This window comes from Hypanus sabinus, chromosome 26 (genome assembly GCF_030144855.1).
Source record: "Hypanus sabinus isolate sHypSab1 chromosome 26, sHypSab1.hap1, whole genome shotgun sequence".
In the NCBI taxonomy this organism is placed as follows: domain Eukaryota; kingdom Metazoa; phylum Chordata; class Chondrichthyes; order Myliobatiformes; family Dasyatidae; genus Hypanus; species Hypanus sabinus.
The window spans coordinates 14106387-14129374 of NC_082731.1; positions in this window are offsets into that span (position 1 = coordinate 14106387).

A 22988-nucleotide genomic window follows, 5' to 3' on the forward strand; every position below is an offset into this window, starting at 1 on the left:
ATTAAGAAACTGTAATTTCTTTGTTTAAACATCAGCTCAATCTGATGATAGGGTCCAAGCTGATCTCCTTCAGCACAAGTGTGATTGAGGAATGAGTGTGAACTGGCAGAGTTCATTCAATTATTCAGTGATGATAATGAGGAGCAATTTCTCCAGCCAGAGGGTTGTGGATCTGTGAAATTCATTGCCATGGATGGTTGTGGCAGCCAAGTCTTTAGGTATATTTAAACGGAGGTTGTTAGGTTCTTGATTAGTAAGGGGGACAAAGGTTATGGGGAGAGGACAGGTTAATGGGATAATAAATCAGCAAGTGTAGAATCCACCTGATGGGTTGAATGGCCTGATTCTTTCCCACTATGTCTCATGGACCTCATATGGCAGGACAGGAACCAGCAGCTGTGCTGACCAGCGACCATTCCTTTACACCGATCTCCATTTTATTGCCCTTCCCAGGTTCCACCACTCGCCGCTGCCTCCACACATGGGGCAACCTCCAGCAGGCAAGTAATCGCGCACCGTCAGGATGCGGGAGGAAACTGCGCAAGGTGAGGGGGCAGCACCGAGGTCGGCATCGAGCCACAGAAATGAGCTCTTCAGCTACCCATGTCCTCACCGGCCTCTCCGAGCACCTGCGTGCGGTCTTTATACCATCGTTCGCTGCCTGTCCACGGGCCTTTCCGGTATCGTTATCATCAATGCTTCCTCACCTGCACTGGCAGCACAAACCAGGCACCTGCCACTGACTCTTTTAAAGAGAACATCATCTTCAAACAACACACACAAAATGCCATTGGTACACAGCAGGCCAGGCAGCATCTATAGGGAGAAGCGCTGTCGACGTTTCGGGCCGAGACCCTTCGTCAGGACTAACTGAAAGGAAAGATAGTAAGAGATTTGAAAGCAGGAGGGGGAGGGGGAAATGTGAAATGATAGGAGAGGACCGGAGGGGGTGGGGTGAAGCTGAGAGCTGGAAAGGTGATTGGCAAAAGGGATACAGAGCTGGAGAAGGGAAAGGATCATGGGACGGGAGGCCTTGGGAGAAAGAAAGTGGGAGGGGAGCACCAGAGGGAGGTGGAGAACAAGCAGAGTGATGGGCAGAGAGAGAGGAAAAAACAAACAACTAAATATGTCAGGGATGGGGTAAGAAGGGGAGGAGGGGCATTAACAAAAGTTAGAGAAGTCAATGTTCATGCCATCAGGTTGGAGGCTACCCAGCCAGTATATAAGGTGTTGTTCCTCCAACCTGAGTGTGGCTTCATCTTGACAGTAGAGGAGGCCATGGATAGACATATCAGAATGGGAATGCGACGTGGAATTAAAATCTGTGGCCACTGGGAGATCCCGCTGTCTCAGCTTTAACCTTTGCCCCCCTTCACAAACCCATGCCCTCCACTACTTGACCTTTCCACCCTGGGAGACAGACTGACGAACTGGTCCTAATAGAGATCCTCCACCTGTAAAACTGAGGATCCTCAGATGCCTCCTAACCAGAGTTCCTCCAGAACGCAATGTGCCCTCCTCTGAAAAGCTCGGACTGTCCTATCTATAACTCCCATAAAGTGTGAAAGAAATTCACTTCAAACCCCCTTTTATCTCGCTTTAAATACTTGCTGATATCCATGCATATTTTAATCCATATCTGTAATTCAACCTGTAACTTTTAAACCTTTTAAATTCATTATAATTCTCGAATGCTCTATTCACTACATGTTGGCGTCCTGACCAACATCTCGTAGCAAATTCCTAGTGCATTTACACTCTTTTACCGGGCACCTCCTGTGTCTACCAAAGTAACCAGTGTGTTCGTGGTCTTCTGCTGCCCTGGCCCTTTCTCCGTCAAGGGTCGGTGTGTCGCGCATTCAGGGATGCTCTTCTGCACTCGACCGTTGGAACGCGTGGCTAGCTGAGCTGCAGTCGCCTTCCCGTCAGCTTGGAACCGTCGGGCCATTCTCCTCCGACCTCTCTCATTAGCAAGCCATTTTCGCCCACAGAACTGCTGCTGGCTGGACGTTCTGCTTCCTTGCTTTTGGCTCGATTCTTTGTAAGCTCCAGAGAATACCGTGCGTGTAGATCCCAGGTGATCAGCCGTTTCAGAGGCGCTTAAACCACCCCGTCTGGCACCAACAGTCATTCCTCAGTCCAAGTCACTGAGATCATATTCCTTCCCCATTCTGATGTCTGAAGCTCTTGACCATGCCTCCATGCTTTTATGTGTTGACTTGCTGCCACCTGATTGGCTGATGATATCTTGGCATTAATGAGCAGGTGTGCAGGTGTACCCAATGAAAAGGCCACTGAGTGTGGATGTATATGGTGACAAAAGCTGATTCTTTAAAAACTCCTTCTCATCTTAAACATACGGCCTCCTGCACGGGGAAAAGTACAGTCCCCTAGCGCGGGAAAAATATTCTGGCTCTCTACCCTGTCTATTAATTTAAGCTGCTTCTATCGGGTGTGTTCAACACCTCTATCACCTCCTTTGCCTCCTTCACTCCAGGAACTCCACCCTTCTTCACCAACTGTCTAGCCCTGCAGGAGCTGTGGAAGTGGCAGAAACACCAGGGTTAAGGTGGTGTGCTGACTGGACAGAGAGCCAATAGCGTACGGTCAGAAGCTGAAACAAGCCCTTGAGAGCCGGGCTGACGGGCAGTGTGCGGACGTAGTGCACTCACCCAGGCTGAACGTGGCCCTTAAAGGCTGAACTCTCCTCTCTGCAACTTTTCTGCTCAAGCCTGGCGACCAGGGTGACCAGGACGAGACAAAGATGAGGTCGACATCGCAATGGTTTCCACAAACCATATCCTGTTTAAACTTGGAAAAAATTAGAAGTGATCCCTTGGTTAAATTTGAAGAAACTTGGAGGTCATTTATCCAATACTTTCACAGAATGTAATTTGACCTTTTCCAATTCCTTTATATTATTTATTAATTTGAGTAGAGGATTGGAGTTGATGACATTAACAATTTTATCCGATATAATAGAATAGCCCAGCTTTATTTAGTTTTTAGTTCTTAGTTTAGTTCACGGGGGTCCCCCAGGGCTGTGTGCTCAGTCCACTGCTGTTCACTCTGCTGACCCACGACTGTGCTGCAACACACAGTTCAAACCATATCATCAAGTTCGCTGATGACATGACCGTGGTGAGTCTCATCAGCAAGAACAACGAGTCAGCTTACAGAGAGGAGGTGCAGCGGCTAACGGACTGGTGCAGAGCCAACAACCTGTCTCTGAATGTGAACAAAACAAAAGAGTTGGTTGTTGACCATTCAGGAGGGCACGGAGCGACCACTCCCTGCTGGACATCGACGGCTCCTCGGTAGAGATCGTAAAGAGCACCAGATTTCTTGGTGTTCACCTGACTGAGAATCTCACCTGGTCCCTCAACACCAGCTCCACAGCAAAGAAAGCCCAGCAGCGTCTCTACTTCCTGCGAAGGCTGAGGAAAGTCCATCTCCCACCACCCATCCTCATCACATTCTACAGGGGTTGTATTGAGAGCATCCTGAGCAGCTGCATCACTGCCTGGTTCGGAAATTGCATCATCTCGGATCGCAAGACCCTGCAGCGGATAGTGAGGTCAACTGAGAAGATCATCGGGGACTCTCTTCCCGCCATCACTGACATTTACACTACACGCTGCATCCGCAAAGGAAGCAGCATTATGAAGGACCCCACGCACCCCTCATACAAACTCTTCTCCCTCCTGCCGTCTGGGAAAAGGCATCGAAGCATTCGGGCTCTCACAACCAGACTATGTAACAGTTTCTTCCCCCAAGCTATCAGACTCCTCAATACCCAGAGCCGGGACTGACACCAACCTACACAGACACACACACACACACACACACACACACACACACACACACACACACACATCCCACACTCTCACACACACACACACACTCACACACACACACATCCCACACTCACGCACACACACACACACACATACACACACACACACTCACACACACACACACATCCCACACTCACACACACACACACACACATCCCACACTCACACACACACACACACACACAGACACACACACACACACACTCACACTCACACACACATCCCACACTCAAACACACACACACACACATACACACTCACACTCACACACACACACATCCCACACTCACACACACACACACACACACACTCACACACACACACACACACACAGACACAGACACACACACACACTCACACTCACACACACACACACACACACACACACACACATCCCACACACACACACACACACACACACATCCCACACTCACACACACACACACACATCACACACACACACACACACACACACACACACACACACACACACACACACACACACACACACACACATCCCGCACTCACACACACAGACACACACACTCACACACACACACACACATCCCACACTCACACACAGACACACACACACACCTGAAGACCACTCCACTCCTTTTGCAAATTTTGCTCATTTCTTTCTCAGTTCCTGCTAAACCATTGTTTACATCATTTATTATTATTTTGTAATTTTCCCTTTACTGTGTGTGTTTACTAATTATTGTACTGTCTTGCACTGTTTTGTGCACTTTATGTAGTCCGTGTAGCTCTGAAGTCTAGTGTAGTTTTGTGTTGTTTCAGGTAGCACCAGGGTCCTGGAGGAACGTTGTTTCGTTTCTACTGTGTACTGGACCAGCAGTTGTGGTTGAAATGACAATAAAAGCGACTTGACTCGACTTTATTTTTGATTTTTCAGTTTGGGGTATTTTTTTTCATCTTTTTATTTCTTTGTGTCATGTCTATATTAAGAGTTTGGGAGGTTAATTATATTGGTGTTACTTACAGTTTCTACTCACACGTGTTAATTGCCAACGATATACTCCCACTTCCTTTATGCTGCTATGTATTTGTCTTTGAAAAGTTCAATAAAAAATTGGAAAAGAGACAAAGATGAGGCAAGGATTCCATTGAAACACTTACTACTGGACCGTTATTTAACTAATTCTCGTATTATTGGCCTTTAGCACATGAATTTCATTGGTTACTTACACCTGAAATATGTATTATGATTGGTACTTAAATATGCAGATGATTGTGTTCAGAAGTGTAGCAAGGATCACTCTATCCAACTAGACAATGTTATATAAAACTGGCATTTCTTTGTTCAAAGCTTAGAACGGTGCGATGACAGGAACTGAGCTGTTCTGGTGAACACGCGAAGTGTGATTGAGGAACAAGTGTGGGTTGTCGGAGTCCGGTTAATCGGTGAGGACGCAGGTTTGAGGGACCTGTGGACCGTTCGCCTGCTCGAACTGATCACCCTGCCTGCTGACACGCCAGCGAGAAGCAGTTCATCTGCTCTGCGTGAGGGCGGGCATCCACTCAGTCGTCCAGCTTTTGAAGACACCAGTAAACTTCACACTGGGGACAAACAATTCACCTGTTCCGAGCGCAGGAAAGGATTTACTCTTCCCGTCCAGCTGGTGGGACACAAGCGAGTTCACGCCAGGGAGAAGGCCGTTCACTTGTTTTGACTGCGGGAGAGGGTTCACACAGTCATCCCACCTGCGTAAACATAGGCTGAGGTGGCCCCTGGGATGAACATTGAGGCAGGGCGGGGAGGAATTCCACCCTGATGTTTGTGGTGTACACACCCCCACCACTTCAGCCTGACCCCTCAGGACAGACACAGAAAGGCTGTTCTCAGTGCTTGGGCTTGGTATGTTTTACCTCCCTGACTACCCCTTCCCACCTCCCTGCAGTGGGCTGGGGACACTCACAGATTAAGACTCTATCAGAGAGTTGGGGTCCTCAAACGGATGCACAGTCTCTCCCACGCGTTTCCCTTCATCGTTGCCAGCATTTCACACAGCTGCTGTGTAGAGGCATTTAACAATTACAGCACGGAAACAGGCCATCTCGGCCCTTCTAGTCCATGCCAAACGCTTACTCTCACCTAGTCCCACCGACCTTCACTCAGCCCTTAACCCTCCATTCCTTTCCTGTCCATACACCTGTCCAATTTTTAAAAAATAACAATATTGAGCCTGCCTCTACCGTTTCTACTGGAAGCTCATTCCACACAGCTACCACTCTCCGAGTAAAGAAGTTCCCCCTCGTGTTACCCCTAAACTTTTGCTCCCTAACTCTCAACTCATATCCTCTTGTTTGAATCTCCCCACTCTCAATGAAAAAAGCCCATCCACGTCAACTCTATCTATTCCCCCTCATAATTTTAAATACCTCTATCAAGTCCCCCCTCAACCTTCTCCGCTCCAAAGAATAAAGACCTAACTTTTTCAACCTTTCTCTGTAACTTAGGTAACATTCCAGTAAATCTCCTCTGTGCTCTCTCTATTTTGTTGACATCTTTCCAATAATTCGGCGTGGTGAGACAAATGATACATACTGACTGGAGACAGGTCCTTTGGACATTTCTGACCATTCGCCTGACTGGGACGCACACCCTTCTGTACCCCGTCTGTTTCTGCGTCTCTGAGTCAGAAGCAGGTTTAACCTCACTGGCATATGCCATGAAATCAGTTGTTTCGTGGCAGCTGAACATTGCAATACATAATCGGAAAAACTGTAAGTTACATTGAAATTTTAAAAAAGTAGATTAACTAGTGCAAAAAGAGAGGGAAAAATCTGAGGAAATGTTTATGGGTTTAAAGTCCATTCAGAAATCGGGCGATAGAGCGGAAGAAGCTGTTCCTGAAATGCTGGGTGTGTGTCTTCAGGTTCTTGTACCTCCTCCCTGATGGTAGCAATGAGAAGAGGACGTGTCCTGGGTAATTGAGATCCTTCATGATGGACATCGCCTATTTGTGGCATTGTCTCTTCCAGGTAATGCTGGGGAGAGTAGTGTCCATCATGGAGCTGGCTGAGTTCCCTGCAACTTTTTCTGATCCTGTGCAGTGCCAAGGGCAGGACCTCCAGGGTTGTGATCTCAGAATTGCTACACATGCCACGTGCTAGTGAGGCTAGAACTAGGAAGATTATACAGTTTAATACATGGTGGAGGAGGAGTTGGGATAGGAGGGAGGGCATAATACTCTTGGATGATTGGGCTCTCTTCTAGGGGAGGTGGGACCTGTACAGAAGAGACAGTTTGCACTTGAACTGAAAGGGGGGGGGGAACTAATATCCCAGTGGGAAGGTTTGCTAATGTTGCATGTGGGGTTTAAACTAGAGTTACAGGGGGATGGGAACCAGAATGCCAGAATCGTTAGTGGAGAGGTTGTGGAGACAGATGGTGGTAAGATCTCAGACAAAGTTAGGAATCAAAAGGTTGAGCACGGTGCGATGAATCCTGAGCTGCGGATATTTCAATGTAAAAAGTATCGTAGGGAAGGTGGATGAGAGTGCTGAAGATGAGGTAGCTGGTTTACAAACAGAGGCGATGTGTAGTGAGGAGGGGCTATTGACAGGACAGAGTTGCAGTCAACAGGGACGTAAAAAGTGGACAAAATTGAAAAGGGTAAATACAGGACCGAAGGTGTTATATTTGAATGTGCTCAGTATATGGAATAAAGTGGATGAACTTGTAGCGCAGTTAAAGATTGGCATGCATGATGTTATAGGCATCACTGAATAAAGGCTGAAAGAAGGTTATAGCTGGGAGCTTAACGTCCAAGGATACTCATTGTATTGTTATGTCTGCAGCCCCCTCCTTTGTGAGAATCGCAAGAGCACTAGTTGGGGGGGGGGGGGGTCAGTAGACCCAGGAAATGGGAGAGAGAGAGACGTGCTGAATACCGCGTTCCTCCGCGATGCCAAATAAGGCGACATTGACTATTGTCTCATGGAGACCACATGTAAGCCCTTGGGCAAAGTGGGCTGGTTGAGAGAGAGATTGCATCATCCCAACCTGATTGACATCAGAGACCCCGTGAGGAAGTATAAAGGAGGGTCTGTGGGGGGGGGGAACAACCCCTTCAGACGCACCAGAGGACACTCTAGCGATCTCGTCGTAGCGGGAAGCCATTTTGAAGGAAGCCACGTGCGTTAGATTCCGGGCCTGGAGTCTGTGGCTGGAATCCCGGAAAAACGCTTTTCGCTAACAACGGGGAAGCCCGCTCCCCTGATTCAACAGATTTGCTTCATAAAGACCCGGGCAAGTTTTTCTTTTTTCACCAATCTCTCTCTCTCTCCAACAAGTGGAAACCCAGCGGCACCCCCCCCCCCCCGAAAGCCAGAAGCCTGCAGGAATTGGAGTGACTTTTATATTTCCATCGGAAATATTATCCCCTAGACAAACGATCGAGCTGTTTCTTATTGATGGTTATTATTAGACCCGCGCTTTTAGATTAAGTAGTGACTACGTATGTTATCTGAGTGTTTGTATTAATCTTACGTTTGTGCCCCTTTCATAAATAAAGACTTTAAAAAATAGTGCCATCAGACTTCAACGGACCTCTCTATCTTTGCTGGTAAGTGATCCAGTTACGGGATTTCGTAACAGTATCGAAAGGATAGGCAGGAAGGCAGAGGGAATGCCATTGTTGTGTTGGTAAAAAATGAATTGAAATCATTAGAAAAGGTGACGTAGGGTCAGAAGGTGTTGAATCATTGTGGATGGAGCTAAGGATCTGAAAGAGTAAAAAGACTCTGATAGGAGTTGAATGTGTATCCCAAACAGTAGTAAAGGTGTGGCCTAGAAATTACAACGGGGGATAGAAGATGCATGCCAAAGGGGCAATGTCACAGTAGTCAAGGGGGATTTCAATATGCACGGAGATTGGGAAAATCAGATTGGTACTGGATTCCAGGAGGGGGAGTTTCTAGAATGCCGACAAGATGAATTTTTCGAGCAGCTCATGGTTGAGCCCACTAGAGGATCAGCTATTCTGGATTGGGTGTTATTTAATGAGCCAGAATTAATCAGAGAGCTTAAGTAGTAAAAGAACCCTGAGGGACAAGTGATCATAATATGATTAAATTCACCCTGAAATTTGAGAGGGAGAAGCTAAAGTCATATGTATCAGTATTACAGTGGAGTAAAGGGAATTACAGAGGCACGAGAGAGGAGTTGGCCAAAATTGATTGGAAAAGAACACTGGCAGGGATGACGGCAGAGCAGCAATGGCTGAAATTTCTGGAAGCAATTCAGAAGGTACAGGATATGTACATTCCAAAGAAGAAGAAGAAGTATTCTAAAGGAAAAATGACACAACCATGGCTAACAAGAGAAGTCAAAGCCAATGTAAAAGCCAAAGCGAGGGCATATAATAGAGCAAAGATTACTGGGAAGTTAGAGGATTGGAAAGCTTTTAAAAACCAACAGAAGCCAAGTAAAAAATCATTAAGAAGTTAAAAATGGAATACTAAAGTAAATTAGCCAATAATATTAAAGCAGAAACCAAAAGTTTGTTCAGAGACATAAAGTGTAAAAGAGAGACGAGAAAACGATGCTGGAGAGGTAGTAATGCGAAACAATGAAGTGGCAGATGAACTGAATAAGTATTTTGCATCAATCATCACTGTGAAAGACACTTGCAGTATGGTGGAAGTTCCTGGTGTCAGGGGGCATGAAGTGTGTGAAGTTACCACAACTAGAGAGAAGGTTCTTGGGAAATTGAAAGGTCTGAAGGTAGATAAGTCACCTGGACCAGATGGACTACACCCCAGGGTTCCGAAAGTGATGGCTGAAAAGATCACGGAGGCATTAATGATGATCTTTCAAGAAGCACTAGATTCTGGAATGGTTCTGGAAGACTGGAAAATTGCTAATGTCACCCCTCTCTTCAGGAAGGGACAGAGGCAGAAGAAAGGATACTATAGTCTGACCTCAGTGGTTGGGAAGATGTTGGAATCGATTATTAAGGATGAGGTCTCAGGGTAAAAACATGATAAAATAGACCATAGTCAGCATGGTTTCGTCAAGGAAAGATCTTGCCTGGCAAACCTGATGGAATTCTTTGAAGAAATAACAAGCAGGATAGACAAAAGGAGAATCAGCTGATGTTATGTATTTGGATTTTCAGAAGGCCTTGACTTGAGACTGGTTAACAAGCTACAAGCCGTGGTTTGCAGGAGAGATTCCAGTGTGGACAAAGTGGTGTCTGACTGGCAGTAGGCAAAGTGTGGGAATAAAGGGAGCCTTTCTCTGGCTGGCTGTCCGTGCCTGGTGGTGTTCCACAGGGGTCTGTGTTGGGACTGATTCTTTTTACATCATATGTGAGCGATTTGGATGATGGAATTGATGGCTTTGTTGAAAAGTTTGCAGATGATATGAAGATAGGTGGAGGGGCCGGTAGTTTTAGAGAGACTACAGAAGGAGTTAGTTTGGAAGCATTGGCAAAGAAATGGCAGATGGAATACAGTGTTGGGAAGTGTTCGGTCATGCACTTTGGTAGAAGAAATGAAAGGGTTGACTATTTTCTAAATGGAGAGAAAATACAAACAAAATTGAAGTGCAAAGGGACTTGATAGTCCTTCTGCAGGATTTCCTAAAGCAGGGATGGCCAAACTATAGCGCATGCGTCAAAGGTGGCGCATTGCACCCCAGTGTTAATAATAAAAAAGTAAGCCTACTCTTGCAAAAAGTATGAACCAAAAACCGATTTGTAGAAAAAAACCTATAACAGGAATTCAAGTAGCTTAGAGCTAGAAATGGGTTTTACTGAGAATAAATCTGTAGCGATTTTATTATTTCGTGCCCATCTTTTGGCGAATGTTATCTTCTTTCACATTAATCTGTTTTCTATTTTAAAAAATGTTCGATGAGTTAATCTAGGAAAGACGGACTTTTGCTCTGCGGTCGTTCCATAACTGTTCAATACACGTTTGATATTTGTTTGATCCTGAGGCGCCAGGCGTCTGTACCAGCGGTACGTCGCAGATTTTTACCAGTCAGTTTACAACCGACACTCCTGCGCTACGGAGTTGTGCTTTGCTCATCTTTTGTGAACATTTGCAATTTTGCACTTTTTCAAAAAATGAAGCCTTGTTTTTACATTCAGTTACCCATCACAATGCAAAAGGAAAGCAGAAAGTGATAGTAAGCTTGAATTCAATGAACGGTGGGAAAATGAGTTCTTACTTATAGCGGCAGGAAAACCGTAGTGCATTGTTTGTGAATTGAATGGGGGGGGGGGGGGGGGACAAGGGTTGCACAGTGCAACCGAACTCGTGCGCGAAAAAATTGACGCATGGAATGTAAAAGGTTGGCCACCGCCTGCCTGAAAGGTTAATCTGCAGGTTGAGTCTGTGGTGAGGAAGACAAATGTGATGTTAGCATTCAGTTCGAGAGGACTAGAATATAAAAACAAGGAAGTAATGTCATAACTTTATAAAACACTGGTGAGGCTCCACGGAGTATTGTGAGCAGGTTTAAGCCCCTTATCTTAGAAAGGATGAGCTGAAACTGGAGAGAGTTCAAAGGAAGCTCACAAAAATGATTTCGGGATTGAATAGCTTGTCCTACGGAGAGTTTTTGATGGCCTTTATTCACTGGAATTCAGGAGAATGAGGGGTGACCTCATTGAAACCTATCGAATGGTGATAGAGTGGATGTGGAGAGGATGTTTCCTGTAGTGGGGGAGTCTAGGACCAGAGTACACAGATAGAGTGGATGTGGAGAGGATGTTTCCTGTAGTGGGGGAGTCTGGGACCAGAGGACACAGATAGAGTGGATGTGGAGAGGATGTTTCCTGTAGTGGGGGAGTCTGGGACCAGAGGACACAGATAGAGTGGATGTGGAGAGGATGTTTCCTATAGTGGGGGAGTCTAGGACCAGAGGACACAGATAGTGGATGTGGAGAGGATGTTTCCTATAGTGGGGGAGTCTAGGACCAGAGGACACAGATAGTGGATGTGGAGAGGATGTTTCCTACAGTGGGGGAGTCTAGGACCGGAGGGCACAGATAGAGTGGATGTGGAGAGGATGTTTCCTATAGTGGGGGAGTCTAGGACCAGAGGACACAGATAGAGTGGATGTGGAGAGGATGTTTCCTATAGTGGGGGAGTCTAGGACCAGAGGACACAGATAGAGTGGATGTGGAGAGGATGTTTCCTATAGTGAGGGAGTCTAGGACCAGAGGACACAGATAGAGTGGATGTGGAGAGGATGTTTCCTATAGTGGGGGAGTCTAGGACCAGAGGACACAGATAGAGTGGATGTGGAGAGGATGTTTCCTATAGTGGGGGAGTCTAGGACCAGAGTACACAGATAGAGTGGATGTGGAGAGGATGTTTCCTATAGTGTGGGAGTCTAGGACCAGAGGACACAGATAGAGTGGATGCGGAGAGGATGTTTCCTATAGTGGGGGAGTCTAGGACCAGAGGACACAGATAGAGTGGATGTGGAGAGGATGTTTCCTATAGTGGGGGAGTCTAGGACCAGAGGACACAGATAGAGTGGATGTGGAGAGGATGTTTCCTATAGTGGGGGAGTCTAGGACCAGAGGACACAGATAGAGTGGATGTGGAGAGGATGTTTCCTATAGTGTGGGAGTCTAGGATCAGAGGACACAGATAGAGTGGATGCAGAGAGGATGTTTCCTATAGTGGGGTAGTCTAGGACCAGAGGACACAGATAGAGTGGATGTGGAGAGGATGTTTCCTATAGTGTGGGAGTCTAGGATCAGAGGGCACAAATAGAGTGGATGCGGAGAGGATGTTTCCTATAGTGGGGGAGTCTAGGACCAGAGGACACAGACAGAGTGGATGCGGAGAGGATGTTTCCTATAGTGTGGGAGTCTAGGACCAGAGGACACAGATAGAGTGGATGCGGAGAGGATGTTTCCTATAGTGGGGGAGTCTAGGACCAGAGGACACAGATAGAGTGGATGCGGAGAGGATGTTTCCTATAGTGGGGGAGTCTAGGACTAGAGGACACAGATAGAGTGGATGTGGAGAGTATGTTTCCTATCGTGGGGGAGTCTAGGACCAGAGGACACAGATAGAGTGGATGTGGAGAGGATGTTTCCTATAGTGGGGGAGTCGAGGAACAGAGGACACAGATAGAGTGGATGTGGAGAGGATGTTTCCTATAGTGGGGGAGTCTAGGACCACAGGACACAGATAGAGTGGATGTGGAGAGGATGTTTCCTATAGTGGGGGAGTCTAGGACCAGAGGGCACAGACAGAGTGGATGTGGAGGGGATGTTTGCTATAGTGGGGGAGTCTAGGACCAGTGGACAGAGATAGAGTGGATGTGGAGAGGATGTTTCCTATAGTGGGGGAGTCGAGGACCGGAGGACACAGTTAGAGTGGATGTGGAGAGGATGTTTCCTGTAGTGGGGGAGTCTAGGACCCGATGACACAGATAGAATGGATGTGGAGAGGATGTTTCCTATAGTGGGGAGTCTAGGACCAGAGGACACAGATAGAGTGGATCTGGAGAGGATGTTTCCTATAGTGGGGGAGTCTGGGACCAGAGGACACAGTTAGAGTGGATGTGGAGAGGGTCTTTCCTATACTGGAGGCGTCTAGGACCAGAGGACACAGATAGGGTAGATGCGGAGAGGATGTTTCCTATAGTGGGGGAGTCTAGGACTAGAGGACACAGATAGAGTGGCTGTGGAGAGTATGTTTCCTATAGTGGGGGAGTCTAGGACCAGAGGACACAGATAGAGTGGATGTGGAGAGGATGTTTCCTATAGTGGGGGAGTCTAGGACCAGAGGGCGCAGATAGAGTGGATGTGGAGAGGATGTTTCCTATAGTGGGGGAGTCTAGGACCAGAGGACACAGATCGAGTAGATGTGGAGAGGATGTTTCCTATAGTGGGGGAGTCTAGGACCACAGGACACAGATAGAGTGGATGTGGAGGGGATGGTTCCTACAGTGGGAGAGTCTAGGACCAGAGGGCACAGACAGAGTGAATGTGGGGGGGATGTTTCCAGTTTTGGGGGAGTCTAGGACCAGAGGACACAGATAGAGTGGATGTGGAGAGGATGTTTCCAGTGGTGGGGGAGTCTAGGACCAGAGGACACAGATAGAGTGGATGTGGAGAGGATGTTTCCTATAGTGGGGGAGTCTAGGACCAGAGGACACAGATAGAGTGGATGTGGAGAGGATGTTTCCAGTGGTGGGAGAGTCTGATCAGAGGACACAGCCTCAGAATGGAGGGGCATCTGTCGTGGTTTTTCGTGCCTCACAAATGACCAGGAGACGCAGAAGATTCTTCAAGAAGCGTTAAACTTTAATTTGCAAATCAAAGCTGAGACAGTCATTGAGCTAGTTGCTGATTGCCCACCGATCCTTGTACATAGCATTTTTTATATCAACCTCCTGGTTTAGTTTCACAGGTACCACACGTATGCCCCATTGACTTTATTATGTTCTTCTCTACATCTCGTAGCTACCTCTCATTAACACACCATTGTCTTTTACATTCCTAAGATTTCATTCTCTAGCAAATAGCAAGTTTACATTCTTAATACTGCATTCTCCTGCTAAATTGAGTACATGCATAGCAAATAGCAAGTTTCAAAGCTGACTACATCTCTTTAGCTACCTTTAACACACCATTGTCTTCTACATTCCTAGGATTTCATTTTGGTTACATCCATAGCAAGCTGACTACATAGTTTTGGTTACACAGCAAATAATACAACTTTTATACTCCATAATATTTTTATGCTCCAATACGTCCTTTTAGAATGGAGCGAGGAGAATTTCTTTAGCCAGGGAGTGGTGAACCTGTGGAATTCGTTGCCACGGGCAACTCAGGAGGCCGAGCCTTTATGTATATTTAAGGCAGAGGTTGATCGATTCTTTAACTGGTCAGGAATGATGAGATATGGGGCGAAGGCAGGAGATCAGAGTTGAGAGGAAATTTGGACCAGCTGTGTTGAAATGGCAGAGCAGACCCAATGAGCCAAATGGCCTAATTCTGCTCCTGTACCTTATGGTCTTAAATAGTAATAACTAATGAGAACATGAGATAACAAGATAAAGGTGAGATCATTGGTTGTAGGAACTTCTCAATGGATGGGCAAGTGAGTGTAGTTTAACCCTTTGTTCAAGAGCCTGATGGCTGAGGGGGTGGTAACTGTTCCTGAACCAGGTGGTGCAAGTTCTGAGACGCAGTGAGAAAAGAGCGTGGCCTGAGTGGTGGTTATCCCTGATGAAGGATGCTGCTTTTCTATAGCATTTCATACAGTTGTGCCCAGTGGCCGGGAGACTTTACCTGTGATGTAATTGGGCTGAATCCACTACCTTTCATAGGATTTTCCATTCAAGGGCGTTGGTGTTTCCAGTCATTACACTCTCTGCTACCCGTCTCTGAAAGTTTGTCAAAGTTTTAGATGCCATGCCGAAGTAGAGGTGCTGATGTTCTTTCCTGTGTGCTGGGTCCAGGACAGATCCTCTGACACAGTGACACCTGGGAATTTACAGTTGCTGACCCTCTCCACCTCTAATCCCTCGATGAGGACTGGCTCTTGGACCAATGGTTTCCCTCTCCTGAATCTACAATCTGTCCCTTGGCCTTGCTGACATTGTGAGAGTTGGCTCCTCATGAAGTGTATGCACTGTCAAGCCTTCATCAATATGCTGGCTCCCAGGATACCTAGATCCTCAGAGATCTTCACATCCAGGAACTTCACCCCTTCCACCTCTGATCCCTCGATGAGGACTGGTGTGTGTTCCCTCGACTTCACATTCACTTCTTTGGTCTTACATCGAGGGCTCAGTTGTTGCTGCTGACGCCATTCTGAACAATCTCACTCGCGTACGCCTCCTTGTTGCCATCGGAAATTCAGCCAGCAATAGTTGCGTCGTCAGCAAATTTGCAGACGGTGTTTGAGCTGTGTGGTGGGTGTAGAAGGGAGTCGAGCAGTGGGCTGAGCGGGCGTCCTTGAGTTGCGCCAGTGTTGATCGTCAGCGAGGTGGAGACGTCATTTCCGATCCACACAGACTGTCAAGTCAAGTCACTTTTGTTGTCATTTCGACCATAACTTGCTGGTACAGTACACAGTAAAAATGAGACAGTGTTTTTCAGGACCATGGTTTATATGACACAGTACAAAAAACTAGACTGAACTATGTAATGAAAAAAAGACACAGAGAAAGCTACACTAGACCACAGACCTACCCAGGACTCCATAAAGTGCACAAAAACAGTGCAGGCATTACAATAAATAATAAACAGGACAATAGGGCAAGGTGTCAGTCCAGGCTCTGGGTATTGAGGAGTCTGATAGCTTGGGGGAAGAAACTGTTACATAGTCTGGTTGTGAGAGCCTGAATGCTTTGGAGCCTTTTGCCAGATGGCAGGAGGGAGAGGAGTTTGTATGAGGGGTGCGTGGGGTCCTTCGTAATGCTGTTTGCTTTGACGATGCAGCATGTGGTGTGATCTCCTGGTGAGAAAGTCAAGGATCCAGTTGCAGAGGGAGGTGCAGGAGCTCGGGTTTAAGAGTCGTTTGAGTAGAACTGAGGGTGTGACTGTGTAGGAAGCTGAGCTATAGTCAGTAAGTAGCAGCCTGGTGTAAGTATTGCTATTGTCCAGTAATCGGAGGCCGAGCGGAGAGCCAGTAAGATTGCATCCGCTGTAGAACTATTATGGAAGTGCCTCTCAAACTGTGACTCTAAATGATTTTACCTCCTACTGCATTAATTCCCAATTATCAAGCACACAGACCAGTACAGCACAGGAACAGGCCCTTCTGCCCATCGTGTCTGTGCTGAACATGGTGCCCGTTTAACAGATCCCTGCACGAGGCTGGCTCCCTCTGTTCCCGGCCTGTCTGTGGAAATGTCTTTTAAATGTTGCTGTCGTGTCGGTCTATGCTACTTCCGGAGTCCGTGTCTTCTGTGCCCCTTTGTGTAAAAACAATAATATTAATCCCTTAAAATGTCTCCCACTGAATTTAAACTATTCCTTCGAATAATAGATATTTCCGTCCGGGAAGCAAAACTCTGACAAACTATCCTGTTCGTGGCTCTCAGAATTTTAAATATTTCCATCAGGTGTAAACAAAACTCCCCACAAATCATCTTTAATCTTCTTTCCTCCCACCTTAATCCTATCTCCTCTTACTTTTGAAACTCCGACCATGGGTAAAAGATTCTGACTATATTCACTGTCTGTGCCTCTTATAATTTTAAATACCTCTGTCAGTCACCCCTCAGCCTCATTCTCTCCAGGAATACATTCCCGCACTTTCCAATCCCTCCCCATAACTCGAGCTCTCCACCAGGTAATGTCCAGGTTGTGGCTGCCAGTGAGATGCCAAGTATCCCATCAGTCTCTGGGAGGACCCCCTGCTGACTCAGAAGAGCCGCTGGGAACCAGAAACTAAGAGGCACGGTGTGGTGGGGGGGGGGGGGGGGTGGTGGGGAGGTCACATGATTGGATTCTGGTCAGTGTCGAGCCAGGAACAAAGCCGAGACAATTTCACAGCGCGGTGAGCTTCCCCACTATTCCAGGGAAGAGGACAAGAGATGAGGATCTTTTGACAACTGGCAGCTTGTGGAAGGGACAATCTGATCAAGTATAAACTCACAAGCGCATGCCAAGCTAACTAAGGAACAGATCGTTGAGATGTTTGTGGAATGATGCCAACAGGAATTAAAGTGGTTAAAGAAACGTGTGGATAAGGACTGAACCCCATAGCTGAGTAAGTAGGGACACAGACATTAGCAATGTCTGGAAGATGTGTAGAAAGGTATAAAAGTAGCCGGCAGGGGTTACACCAGAGAACGACTGCTGACGAAAACAGTCCTGATCCAGGGAGTTGAAGAATTCACCAGGATGAAATGCTGGCCAGGTTGATCTGCAGCAGCTGAAACTGAAGCTGTAATTGTTTGAAACTATGTGTGAATCTTTGTGATGTCTGATTAATAAAGGAGTGTGGTTGTTGGGTAAAGTCACTGTCTGGTGTGTTCGATCAGGTGCTGTAGTTAATTGACTCCATTTGGCGTCTGGGTGGGCCAATGAGGTGGTTTGGAGCTGAACTGCCTGTGCATGTTATCTATATTTGTACTAAAGACTGGGTCAGTTGTCACACGGTTACTCACCCAGCGGTCCCGTTACACCCACTGGCTCGGAATCATCTCATCATACTCGAGTCACAAACATCTGACAGTGAGGGAAGCCCAGTGATTGTGAAGGGTCGTCCCGTGACAGCGCTTCAATAAAAACCAGCGTGAGGGTTCGGGATGTGCTCAGTTCCATCAGGACAAAAGAGCACCAGGATTGAGTGAATCACGGGCAGTCCGGTGTGTGTTACAGGGATTGGAAGCTGCAGAGGAGGAGATCAGGGACTGAAATGACATCTGGAGGGATGTAGGAATTGAATTTTAAAACCTAAATATTGGGAACAGGAGAATAGTAAAAGGAAATGAATATTTTGTATGAGTTAGTTTCAGGATTATGCTGAGAGAGTAAGCTGAATATTGGCAACAACCTCATTCTCATGTCTTCTCCAGGTAACCTTTGACACCATTACTAATCGAGAACTTATCAACCTCTTCTTCAAATTTGCCAATGATATCTTCGACAACCCTCTGTGGCAATGAATTCCACAGATTCACCACCCTCCAGCTAAAGAAATTCCTCCTCATCTCTGCCCTAAAGGTATGTCCTTGTATTCTGAGGCTGTGCCCTCTGATCTTACACTTTCCCCACATCCTCTCCACATCCACTCTGTCGAGGCCTTTCAATATCTGAGAGATCTCAGTGAGAATCCCCACTCATTTCAATAAGCTCCAGCAAATACAAGACCAGAGCCGTCAAACGCCGCTCGTACGTTAACCCTTTCATTTGTGGGACAGTTTTTGTGAACCTCCTCTAGACCCTCTCCAACGCCAGCACACCCTCTCTTAGATGACAGTCCCAAATCTGCTGGCAATACTCTACGTGCAGTCTGGCCGATGCCTTGTGAAGCCTCAACTCTAGATCCTTGCTGTTATAATCTAGTCAGCTTGAAATATATACCGACATTGGATTTGACATCCCTCCCACCAACTCAGCCCATCAGATAATCGTTTTGGAATCCTGCATGAAGACTCCCAAGTGATTTTCCTCATTTGATTTCTGAATTTGTTCCTCATATAGAAACTACTCTGTGCCTTTATTCCTTTTATCGGAGTGAATGACCACACACTTCCAATCGCCACTTCTTTGCCCATGCTCCTAATTAGTCCAAGTCCTTCTGCAGACCCCCGTTTCTTCAACACTTCTTGTCCCTCCACGTAGTATCGTCGATAAACGATTGGCCACAAAGCCACCAATTCCGTCATCCGAGTCATTGGCGTGCCGCGTGGAAGGAAATGGTCCCAACGACGACTCCCGTGGAACTCCACTAGCCACTGGCAGCCAACCAGAAAAGACCCCTTTTGTTCCCGCCCTTTGCCTCCGGCCAGTCAGGCAAACTTGTATCCGTACTCGTACCCCTCCTGTAATACCGTGGAGTCTTATCCTGTTCAGTAGCCTCATGAGCAGCACCTTGTCAACGGCCTCCTGAAAATCCAAATACACCACATCTACTGACGCTCACAAAATGCTGGAGGAATGCGGCAGGCCTCTACTGAAAAGAGTAAACAGTCGACATTTTAAGCCGAAACCCCTCATCATACTCAATGTCTCCCCTTCGTCTAATCTGCTCGTTGTTCCCTCAAAGAAATCCAACAGATCTGTCAGGGAAGATTTCCCCTGAAGAAAACCTGTTTACTCTGGCCTATTTCATCACGTGCCTCCAAGTACCCTAACCCCTCAGCATTAATACTGGGCTCCAAGTACCCTAACCCCTCAGCATTAATAATGGACTCCAAGTACCATCACCCCTCAGCATTAATAAAGGACAAGTACCCTAACACCTCAGCATTAATAATCGACAAGTACCCTAACCCCTCAGCATTAATAATGGGCTCCAAGTACCCTAACCCCTCAGCAATAATAATGGACAAGTACCCTAACCACACAGCATTAATAATGGGCTCCAAGTACCCTAACCCCTCAGCATTAATAATGGACAAGTACCCTCACCCCTCAGCATTAATAATGGGCTCCAAGTACCCTAAACCCTCAGCATTAAAAATGGACTCCAAGTACCCTCACCCCTCAGCATTAATAATGGGCTCCAAGTACCCTAACCTCTCAGCATTATTAATGGGCTCCAAGGACCCTAACCACACAGCAATAATAATGGACTCCAAGTATCCTAACCCCTCAGCATTAATAATGAACTCCAAGTACCCTCAACCCTCAGCATTAATAACGGACAAATACACTAACCCCTCAGCATTAATAATGGACTCCAAGTACACTAACCACTCAGCATTAATAATGTACAAGTACTCTAACCCCTCAGCATTAATAATGGACTCCAAGTACCCTCACCCTCTCGGCATTAAAAATAGACTCCATGTACCCTAACCCCTCAGCATTAATAATGGACTCAAAGTACCCTAACCCCTCAGCATTAATAATGGACAAGTACCCTAACCCCTCAGCATGAATAATGGACACCAAGTACCCTAACCCCTCTGCATTAATAATGAACAAGTACCCTAACCCCTCAGCAATAATAATGGACTCAAAGTACCCTAACCCCTCAGCATTAATAATGGACAAGTACCCTAACCGCTCGGCATTAATAATGGACTCAAAGTACCCTAACCCCTCAGCATTAATAATGGACAAGTACCCTAACCCCTCAGCATGAATAATGGACACCAAGTACCCTAACCCCTCTGCATTAATAATGAACAAGTACCCTAACCCCCTCAGCATAAATAATGTACTCCAAGTACCCTAACCCCTCAGCATTAGCAATGGACAAGTACCCGAACCCCTCAGCATTAACAATGGACTCCAAGTACCCTAACCCCTCAGCATTAATAATGAACAAGTACCCTAACCCCTCAGCATTAATAATGGGCTCCAAGTACCCTAACCCCTCAGCATTAATAATGGACTCCAAGTACCCTAACCCCTCAGTATTAATAATGGACTCTGAGTACCCTAACCCCTCAGGGATAATAATGGACTCCAAGTACCCTAACGCCTCAGCAATAATAAAGGACTCCAAGCACCCTAACCCCTCAGCGTTAATAATGGGCTCCAAGTACCCTAACCCCCTCAGCAATAACAATGGACTCCAAGCACCCTAACCCCTCAGCATTAATAATGGACTCCAAGTACACTAACCCGCTCAGCATTAATAATGGGCTCCAAGTACCCTAACCCCTCAGCATTAATAATGGACTCCAAGTACCCTAACCCCTCAGTATTATTAATGGACTCCGAGTACCCTAACCCCTCAGGGATAATAATGGACTCCAAGTACCCTAACGCCTCAGCAATAATAAAGGACTCCAAGCACCCTAACCCCTCAGCGTTAATAATGGGCTCCAAGTACCCTAACCCCCTCAGCAATAATAATGGACTCCAAGCACCCTAATCCCTCAGCATTAATAATGGGCTCCAAGTACCCTAACCCCGCAGCATTAATAATGAACAAGTACCCTAACCCCCTCAGCATTAATAATGGACTACAAGTACCCTAACCCCTCAGCATTAATAATGGAATCCAAGTACCCTCACCGCTCAGCATTAATAATGGACAAGTACCCGAACCCCTCAGAATTAATAATGGACTCCAAGCACCCTAACCCCTCAGCGTTAATAATGGGCTCCAAGTACCCTAACCCCCTGAGCAATAATAATGGACTCCAAGCACCCTAACCCCTCAGCATTAATAATGGACTCCAAGTACACTAACCCGCTCAGCATTAATAATGGGCTCCAAGTACCCTAACCCCTCAGCATTAATAATGGACTCCAAGTACCCTAACCCCTCAGTATTATTAATGGACTCCGAGTACCCTAACCCCTCAGGGATAATAATGGACTCCAAGTACCCTAACGCCTCAGCAATAATAAAGAACTCCAAGCACCCTAACCCCTCAGCGTTAATAATGGGCTCCAAGTACCCTAAACCCCTCAGCAATAATAATGGACTCCAAGCACCCTAATCCCTCAGCATTAATAATGGGCTCCAAGTACCCTAACCCCGCAGCATTAATAATGAACAAGTACCCTAACCCCTCAGCATTAATAATGGAATCCAAGTACCCTCACCGCTCAGCATTAATAATGGACAAGTACCCGAACCCCTCAGAATTAATAATGGACTCCAAGTACCCTAACCCCCTCAGCATTAATAATGGACTCCAAGTACCCTAACCCCCTCAGAATTAATAATGGACTCCAAGTACCCTAACCCCCTCAGAATTAATAATGGACTCCAAGTACCCTAACCCCCTCAGAATTAATAATGGACAAGTAACCTCAATCCCCAGCATTAAAAAGGGCTCCAAGTACCCTAACCCCACAGCATTAATGATGGACTCCAAGTACCCTAACGCCTCAGCATTAATAATGGACTCCAAGTACCCTCACACATCAGCATTAATAATGGACAAGTACCCTCACCGCTCAGCATTAATAAAGGGCTCCAAGTACCCTAACCCCTCATCGTTAATAATGGGCTCCAAGTACCCTAACCCCTCAGCATTAATAATGGACTCCAAGTACCCTCACCCATCAGCATTAATAATGAACAAGTCCCCTAACCCCTCAGTATTAACAATGGTCTCCAAGTACCCTAACCCCTCAGCATTAACAATGGACTCCAAATACCCTAACCCCTCAGCATTAATAATGGGCTCCGAGTACCCTGACCCCTCAGCGTTCATAATGGGCTCCAAGTACCCTTACCCCCTCAGCAATAATAATGGACTCCAAGCACCCTAACCCCTCAGCATTAATAATGAACAAGTACCCTAACCCCTCAGCATTAATAATGGACTCCAAGTACCCTAACACCTCAGCATTAATAATGGACAAGTACACTCACCCCTCAGCATTAATGAAGGGCTCCAAGTACCCTAACCCCTCATCATTAATAATGGGCTCCAAGTACACTAACCCCTCAGCATTAATAATGAACAAGTACCCTAACCCCTCAGCAATAATAATGGACTCAAAGTACCCTAACCCCTCAGCATTAATAATG